This window comes from Herpailurus yagouaroundi, unplaced genomic scaffold (assembly GCF_014898765.1).
Source record: "Herpailurus yagouaroundi ecotype Mexico unplaced genomic scaffold, PumYag 188, whole genome shotgun sequence".
Classification (NCBI taxonomy): domain Eukaryota; kingdom Metazoa; phylum Chordata; class Mammalia; order Carnivora; family Felidae; genus Herpailurus; species Herpailurus yagouaroundi.
In genome coordinates, this window is record NW_024412419.1 from 10511456 (window position 1) to 10520441 (window position 8986).

Genomic DNA, 8986 nt, shown 5'->3' on the forward strand with positions numbered 1-8986 from the left:
TGTTACCACATGTCCCCTGGGGGCAAACTTGCCTACAGTGGGGGACCACTGGCTTGATGTGCACAGGGATTAATCAGACAACTCCTGTCCTAAAATGTGTGTATCCATTGACCGAGAAATGCGTATAGTTACATGTAATACATGTACTTGGAAAAATTAGAAAAAATCATATGCACAATTTGCCGTGCACATATTTGTAGGTGGATAGTTTGTATGCGTATATCTAAGGCATTATCTGCAGCATTATCTATGCTAGCAAAAAGAAAAAAATAATCTTAACTTTCTCAAACAAAGGAAGAAAACAATGTATATATCAAGCATTTACTATGTGTTGGCAACACACTGGATTTTGTCACATATGGTAGCAAGCACATCAATGTCCATAAATGCCCTGTGATTTATGCGTTATTTTCTCCATCCCGTAGATCAGCAAACCATGGCTTAGCATTGTTAACTGTGTGTCCAGGGAAACCCAGCACACTGCTGTCCGTCTGAATTCTCATTCAGGTCTTTCTGATTTCAACCATTCTGCTTTTATACCCAAGAAAAGTGTTTAAGAAACGATGCTCATGCAATAGGTTAAAATATTTATTGTTTGAAAAAACTCTGAGAAAATGAATTTAAGAAAACAAGCAATGAGAAGGTATTCTGCTACCAGTCACAATCAGATGGACTGATGCCTCCGTGTAGATAAAGCATAAATGGAACAGAAGGCTTCATGGCTCATGCAAACAGCGTTTGTCGTCTTGGGTTGGTAGGGATACGAGGTGGTTTTGTCATGAGGCATCGTTGAATATGCTGCTATGAACGACGGATACAAAATACATCAGACTAAGCATCTTTATGGTGTCTAGGCATACACTTCAAAGTCAGAGATTTCTTCTACGTTGAAAGAAACTAACATGCTGAATTTTAATTTGCTCTTTTCTCTGGAATGTAAAGTGCTTTGCTGACCTCTGCGAATAGAAAGCATTTCTCTGATGGCAGAGAAGTGAAGGCGAGATAGCCAAGTCACTGCTGCCGCTGAGTGCACCCGCGGGACACCTGCACTGACCCACTCAGGTGCCTGAGAGGTGGAGACAGCAGGCTGGCGAGTCTGACGGAAGAGACGCTCTGGAAAACTGTCAGCTAGAGGCAAGTGCACACGTGGGTGTGATCTACACAGGACTTAGTTTCAGTGAGCGTGCAATTGTTTTTTATTAAAATGCCAGGCATCTATCTATCTTTCTTTCTTTCTTTCTTTCTTTCTTTCTTTCTTTCTTTCTTTCTTTCTTTCTTTCTTTCTTTTGTTTATGTATTTATTTTGATAAAGAGAGTGAGGAGCAGGAGAGGGGCAGAAAGAGAGGGAGAGAGAGGAATATCCCAAGCAGGTACCATGCCACCAGTCAGCACAGAGCCCAGTGCAAGCAGGGCTTGATCCCAGGAACCGTGAGAGCATGACTTGAGCCGAAACCAAGAATCAGACGCTTACCCGACTGAGCCACCCAGGCACCCTGGCATTTTTTTTTTTTTAATTTCTTAAGAAAATATTTACTTTTTTTCTTACTACAGGATTGTTTCAAAGAAACATAGATTCAGAACTACAGGCATTATTATACAGTAATCCAATTCAATCTTTACTAGAGAAAAAGAAATGGGTACCGAGAAGGAAAAATACTGTGCCCAAATTCACCGAGCAAGCCTGTAAGAAGACAGCATGTTCAAATCAATATGGAAACTATTCCTGTGGGAAACATCTCCTTGGTGTATCGTCTGTACATTTGAATTTGCTCTTTTCACCTCTCTGTTCCATTTATTCCGCTGCAAACGTTTATCATCCACTACATGTCGTGTTCTTCATACATTTCAAGGGAAATAAAATATAGAGAGAGCTCTAAAACTCAGCACGCCCAGTGATGCAGAGTTAATAGCTATAATCAAGTGAAGAAGCCGCTCCAGGAAGACTGGAGGGTTGGTAACAGGGAAGACTTCCTGGAGGAGGTAGCACTTCATCTAAGGATTTAATTCTAAGATGAATGAACCAGCCACACTGCAGATAGTGGATGTTCAAAGCAGAAGGATCGGCATGGAAGGATATAATGTCAGGCCAGCCTCAGAGTCGCAAAATACTCAATATTCAAGATCAGACACTGTGTCAGGTAGGAAAGGGAATAAGCAGAGACAGGCTGTCGGAGATCTGACCCAGCTGGATGCCATTTGAGGATGAGCATTATGCCACAGACCCTGTGCTAAGTACCTTCCACAATTTTTTAACCCCCCACAATAACCTGCAGGAGAGATCTGTCCCCATTTTAAAGGGGGGGAAACTGAAGCCCAGAGAAGTGACTTTGCTCCAGGTTCTGAAGTGCTGAAACTTGAATGATGTTAAATCCACACGGTCCATTATGATTCCTAAATGGCTTCTGGTATCTCCTTCTGAGGAGAGCTGTCTTTTCTCCTTCTCGGTCCCATGTGGCCATTTAGCTGTATCAGTTTTGTTAATCTGGGTCCTTTGCTTCCCATGCATAAGAGCTCTTGGGCAGAGAGACCTCTCCAAAGGTGAAAGCAGCAGCATGAAGACCATCAGCTTGAAAGAAGAGAGCGGAGAAGGTTTGGGGGTCCACTTGGGTTTAAGATCTTCAGCATTAGAAGACTGCTGTGGGGCCAGCAAATGTTGGATAATTCCTAGGGTGTGCCTGTCGTAAGCCCCTCCTGTTAGTCTGGCTCTAATGGCTCTGTATATCCAGGATATCCATTTTGCCTTTGGTCATCCCATCTCATAAATTATTATTTTCTGGTAATTTTTTTCATGTTTATTTATTTTGAGAGAGAGAGAGAGAGAGCACGCACATGCACGCACAAGCCTGGGAGGGGCAGTGAGGGAAGGAGAGAGAATCCCAAGCAGGCTCCATGCTCTCAGCACACAGCCCGACTTGGGGCTCTATCTTAGAAACGATGTCTTGACCTGAGCGGAAATCAAGAGTTGGACGCTTAACCACCTGAACCACCGAGGCGCCCCTATCTTATAAATTCTGAGACAAAAGTCTGACTTCAAGGAGACTCGTTAAATTCTGTGTTTTCCCTGTGGTCTACGAGGTGAGCCACAGGGCCCTGGCATGCCTCGTGAGCCCTCCACAATCTGGCTCCTGCCTGCTCTTGCTTCTTATCTCCTGTCTCTGGCCCCCTCTGTTTTATGGTTCAGTTATATAAAATTATCTATAGCTTCTCTCGTATGTAATACTCTCTCAAATCTCCACTCTTCTGACTGGGACGTCCTCTTTTTTGTTTGTTGACTTAGAAGATATCCACCCACCCTTCTGTGAAGCCTTCCTTGCACATCCCCTTTGCAATGATGAAGTGAGTCTTTTTGCTGCTTTCTAGCTTGCAGGCCTCTCCATGGGCACAAGTTGCAACCATTTGGCTGGCGGTTTCCTTTCCCCCATGTAAACATATTTTGATTTATTTCTTTTCACGTTTGAATATTTAACATCAGCACACTGAGTGATTCAGAGTATATGCTTGTGATGGTTAATTTTATGTGTCAACTGGGCTAAGCCACAGTAATCAGATATTTAAAAATTATTCTAGGGGCGCCTGGGTGGCGCAGTCGGTTAAGCGTCCGACTTCAGTCAGGTCACGATCTCGCGGTCTGTGAGTTCGAGCCCCACGTCGGGCTCTGGGCTGATGGCTCAGAGCCTGGAGCCTGTTTCCGATTCTGTGTCTCCCTCTCTCTCTGCCCCTCCCCCGTTCATGCTCTGTCTCTCTCTGTCCCAAAAATAAATAAACGTTGAAAAAAAAATTTAAAAAAAAATAAAATAAAACATAAAAAAAAATAAAAATTATTCTAGATATTTCTGTGAAGGTCTTTTTTTTTTAATTTTTTTTAAGTTTATTTATTTTGAGAGACAGAGAGAGGGAGAGAGCAGGGGAGGGGCAGAGAGAGAGGGAGAAAAAGAATCCAAAGCAGGTTCTGAGCTATCAGCACAGAGCTGGATGCAGGGCTGAAACCCACGAACCGTGAGACCATGACCTGAACCAAAACCAAAAGTCAGACACTTAACCACTGAGTCACCCAAGTGCCCTCCCTATTTTTTTTTTTTTTTTGAGGCTAATGTTTAATTCTGTAGACTTTAGGTAAAGCATATTACTCTACATAATATAGGTGGGCCTTATGCAATCAGTTGAAAGCCTTAGTAGAAAAAAGACTGATTCTCCTGAAGAAGGGGGAAATCGGACAGTGGCCAGCCTTAAGACTTCACCTACAGCATCCGCCCTTCCCCATGTCTCCTGCCTGCTTGCCTATCCTGCAGATTTTGGACTTTCCAGGCTTCGTGATTGCTTGAGCCAATTTCTTAAGTCAATCTCTGTCTCTCTCCCCCTCTTATCCTCCCCTCTTCCCACTGGTTGTCTTTCTTTGAAGAACTTGGACCAGTGGAACACTGAATGGATTTGTTAAAACAATAAAAAATCAAACGGATAGAGTGTTCTTTTTCCTAGACTGACTTTCTTTTGTCCACATACAAAGAATAGTATGTACCCCTGAAAAACATTCAGAATGTATACTAACAGAAGTTCTGCTCTTTACCATGAGGGATATTTTTTATTAGTAATTACTTCTGCAAAAGAAGCGATTAGCTTCCAAATATTCCCTAACACTGCCCTCACTAGGAAGACATAATTTCATATATTTCAATCCCTCTATTATTAGGATATGAGCACTGACTTCCAACTGAAACATCTGGGGTCCCATGTAATCCCTCTATTATTAGGATATGAGCACTGACTTTCAACTGAAAGATCTGGGAGCTGAAGACCTTGGGCAGAAGTCGCTCAGCCTCTTTGATCCTCGGTTTCCTCATCTGTAACTTATGTGCTGTAAGGTGACTTGATTCCTGTGAAAGAGAGCAAATTTAAGTGGAATGCGTGATTTAGACTTGGAGACATAGGGTTCGAATTTAAGTTTGTTAAATTACTAGTGTTAAATTACTACTATCTCTAAAAAAATGTCCTTCACCTTTCTATTAGTTTCCTCATTTATAAATGGGGATCATTGCATTTGCCTGTTTTGTTACGCATATTGAGTGTGGTGCTGCAGACAGGGGTCAGGCTTGGGATAAAAGCATCAAGAACTCACCAGAACTGCCCTTGAGTCCAGCGGGGGTGTTTCCCTGTTGCTGCCCAGAAATGTCATGACAACTCTGTGCAAAGGGGAGTCGTTCCCCACGTCTATGCTAAGCAGGAAATGATCCTTTCTACCAGAGAAGTTTTTAAATATTCCTCCCGTGATCTCAAGAGGGAAGGATCCTCGCAGAGAAAGTGCCTACACCGAGCATGTGCAAACACACAGGAAGACATCCCCATGAGACATCCAGGGGGAGGCTGCTTTGCACAGCCTGTGCTTCACACAGACGGCCGATTTGGACCCTGACAAACGTGTCCTAGAAAGGGATGAAGTGTTGGGATTCAGAGCCTACGGCCAAGAAAGAATTCTTGAGATGCCTTGGTGCAAAAAGGTGGTTTTATTAAAGCACAGGGTCAGGACCTGTGGGCAGAAAAACTGCACGGGGATTATGAGGAGCAATTGATTATATACTGGGAGTTGGGGGAGCTCAGACAAAGGGGGAAGTTTCCAGAAGGATTTTTCATATGCTAAAGAAGACTCACTGGAACATGCAGGCCTAACTATTGTTGAGCTAATGTTGTTTTTCCCCCTAGCAAAAGCAGTTACATTCAAACAGTTGGGAATCCCTGGAGGAATATTATAAGCTGCCTGCTTCAAGTATTTGTCAATGGGCTGCAGGTAATAAGGAAATTTAATATCTATGTTTCCTTTTTGCCTTTGTTCTTCACATCAGAAATCACGGATAGAACTTTGTACTTCAGGACTGTTTGCTGGGAAGTAACATAATCCAAGGCTTAGAACTTCCTCTGATCGTGACAGAACTTGAACAAAATGAACAGCTGGGCACCCACAGGAGATCTTTGGACTGGATGAGAGCACCTGACCAGACACTTCAACAGAGTCGTGAAAAGAAAGGACAATGAAGCAACATTACTACAAATTCTTAAACTTTATTTCATATGCATGTGTATCTTATTATGTTTTTTACAAGATGAGGCTTTAGTCATTTTGATACTTTTTTTTTTTTTTTTTTAACCAGAAAATCTGAGTTTGAGGTGTCTGGGTGGCTCAGTTGGTTAAGTGTCCGACTTCAGCTCAGGTCGTGATCTCATGGTTTGTGAGTTTGAGCCCCGCAGCGGGCCCTGAGCTGGTAGTACAGAACCTGCTTGGGACTCTCGCTCTCTCCTCTTTCTCTGCTCCTCCCCACCCTTGTGCTTTCTCTCTCTCAAAATAAACAATCTTAAAAAAAAAATCTGAGTTTAAGAGCCCATGAGATTGTTAAAGACTAACTTGATAGGTCACGTGGTACCACCTAATTCTGAGCCATCATTGCCCACACTGCCTTCCGTATAGAATGCTGCCTAAGCCAGGTATATTTATCGGTGGTAGTATTGAATTTTTGAGGGGTGGAAGTATTCCATGCCCCATAAACCAGTTACCAAGTACAGATATTTTCAAGGTAAAAATTGCACTGGACAAAGTTAAACACGTAAGGAAGACTTTATTCAAGGCTATTACCATAGATGCCAGAGCCCAGTATGAACCCAAATCCGCTGAAACAAATGTTGGGAGTGTCTGGAGAGCTGGAGTAGGGAAAAGCCAGGCCATCTGTGTTTGCAGATCGGCCTTGCTCAAAGGAAAGGGAACTTTCTCCTATCTTTGTGGCAGAAGGTTGTTGGCAACTTGCAGCAAGTTGCCGGCTGAAGTCCAGCTCCTAACCCTCCCATAGAAACTAGGAGATAGCAACACTCTCTTCCTTGATGATGCATTTCAAAGGCATGGCTCCCAGGTGCTTGAGAAAGACAGCCTTGGGTTGGAAAACTGGCAAGAAAGAGGCTTTTAAAAAGATTTACATCTCAAATAAACAGAAAAAGAATTTGCAATCCCCAGTTTTCTAAAGTCAATACTCTTAAGGAAAGGGAGGTCAGGATCTAGAATCCAGTCTAAAGTGTACTGAAGCCGAGGGAGACACGAAGGCCATCTTGATCAATGACTAGAACATAGAACCCCCTGAATGCACTGGTCATATTGTGATCAGAACAATGATCATGTTTTGTGCTCTAAGCTTTTAAATTTAGAATGTGGCTTTATTTTCCCTGTCTCAAAGGGAAGTTGTTTACTGTTTAAAAATAATTATTTTTTCTCGTGCTTCAAAAAAGAAATGCCTCTCCTCTCATGAGACTGAGGATTCATTATAGTTGTCTCCCCTCACACTTAAAAAAGGAATTTTTTCACTGCACTTTACACTTGAAAGGAATCCAACATTAAAGTTTGAAACTTTCCTTCACATCAGGCTTATTTGCTCTAATTAAAACAAGATTAGCTGACATTCACAAGTCATTTACAAAATGTATAACTGCATTCTGAGAAAATATCTAATTATAAAGACAACATGGAGAATCGGAAGGAGGTTTTGAAATTTGCCCTAATATTTTCTTTGCGCTATTGTCTTCAAAGCTTCGTTAATGAATGACTATTAACACATTCTGTGTGAATTAGAATCTAGGTCTCTCCTTTATCTTTCTATCACGGCATCAGAGTTTCCTAGAAAACACACACACACACACACACACACACACACACACACACACACACACGATTACAATGGAAGCATCCAGAGAGACTCAACACTATGAGTAAGTGTTTCATGCCAGATGCTTTTGCATCAATGACTTTATTTAATCCATAAGGCAATGCAGTTGTCTGAGTGTATCATTCTCATTTTACAGATGAGAAAATTGAGGCTTGGTGATGTTAAATAACCTAACCAAGCAAGCACAGTAATCTAGTAAATAAGCAAAGAAAGAAACAAATCCCTGCCCCTACTTTGTGGCATATAATTCCTAAATATACATATCAGCAGTAGCAAGAAAAACAAAGGGGGACTTTGTGAGTGATCTGGGGAAATCATATTCAATATCAAAATATAGATTTCTACTTGCCATAAGAAAAATAAAAGTGATGGAACAAACTTCTGAGTGCCATTTGGTGGCTTGGTCCTTTAAGCGTCTAACTCTTGAAGTATTGGCTCAGGTCACGATCTCAGAGTCAAGAGATCAAGCCCCAAGTGGGGTTACTATGCGCTGAGTATGGAGCCTGCTTTGAATTCTCTCTCTCCCTCTTTCTCTCTGCCCCTCCCCAACTTGAGCGTGTGCACTCTCTGACTCTCTCTCAAAATAAATAGACGTTAAAAAATGATAAATAAAATAAGAATCTTCTCTTTTGATAAACATGAAATCTCACTGATGAAAATAAGATTAGTCAGTTTGTAAGGCTTGGGAGGTATTCACTTCTCTGAAAAGGAAAAAGATTTCAAAACATAGTGTTCCTTCCCAACACTGAATTTGTTTGCCATTCCATTTTGGAAGAAGTGCGCAATTTTGAAAAACAAACCTAAAGATCCCCCACAAAGTGACCAAGTAAAAGGTAACGCAGTTCTGGATCAGGTGGCTGGCACCTCGGGACTTAGGCACAGAAAGTTCAATTCTCCCAGAAATGGAGATCGAGACGAGATTTGCCAGTGAGAACTTGTAACTTCCCACTGTGAGCCTGAGGCTCCTGTACGGCCTGCAGGGAAATGGGGAGAGAGGGAGAACATGGCAACCTGCCTCCCTCTAGATTACACTAGGGCAAACAGTAGCTCACAGGGGTTCCTGTGTGCATCCATTTCGTTTTCACTTATTCTTATCTCCTTAACCATTTCAGTAGTTGCTCTGCAAACTAGTGTTTGTATACACTTAGACAACTCACTACTTTTCTCTACAAGCCTTCTTGTTTTCAAACAAGGGGATTAAAGCAGATAAATCCCAACATAGTTTCCACCTACTACCTCATTAAGTAGTTCTTCAACAAAAAAGAAGGTTGATGAACAAAGAAGGCAATGGG

General features: G+C 42.1%; 1 long non-coding RNA gene across 1 annotated transcript; it reads left to right on the forward strand.

The window, feature by feature from the left end:
• The first annotated feature begins 947 nt into the window (after window positions 1-947).
• LOC121044561 (uncharacterized) lies at window positions 948-2835 on the forward strand. The gene is made up of 3 exons (XR_005797359.1): window positions 948-1123; window positions 2648-2652; window positions 2809-2835. It is a non-coding gene; the product is annotated as an uncharacterized LOC121044561 (long non-coding RNA).
• The last annotated feature ends 6151 nt before the right edge of the window (window positions 2836-8986 follow it).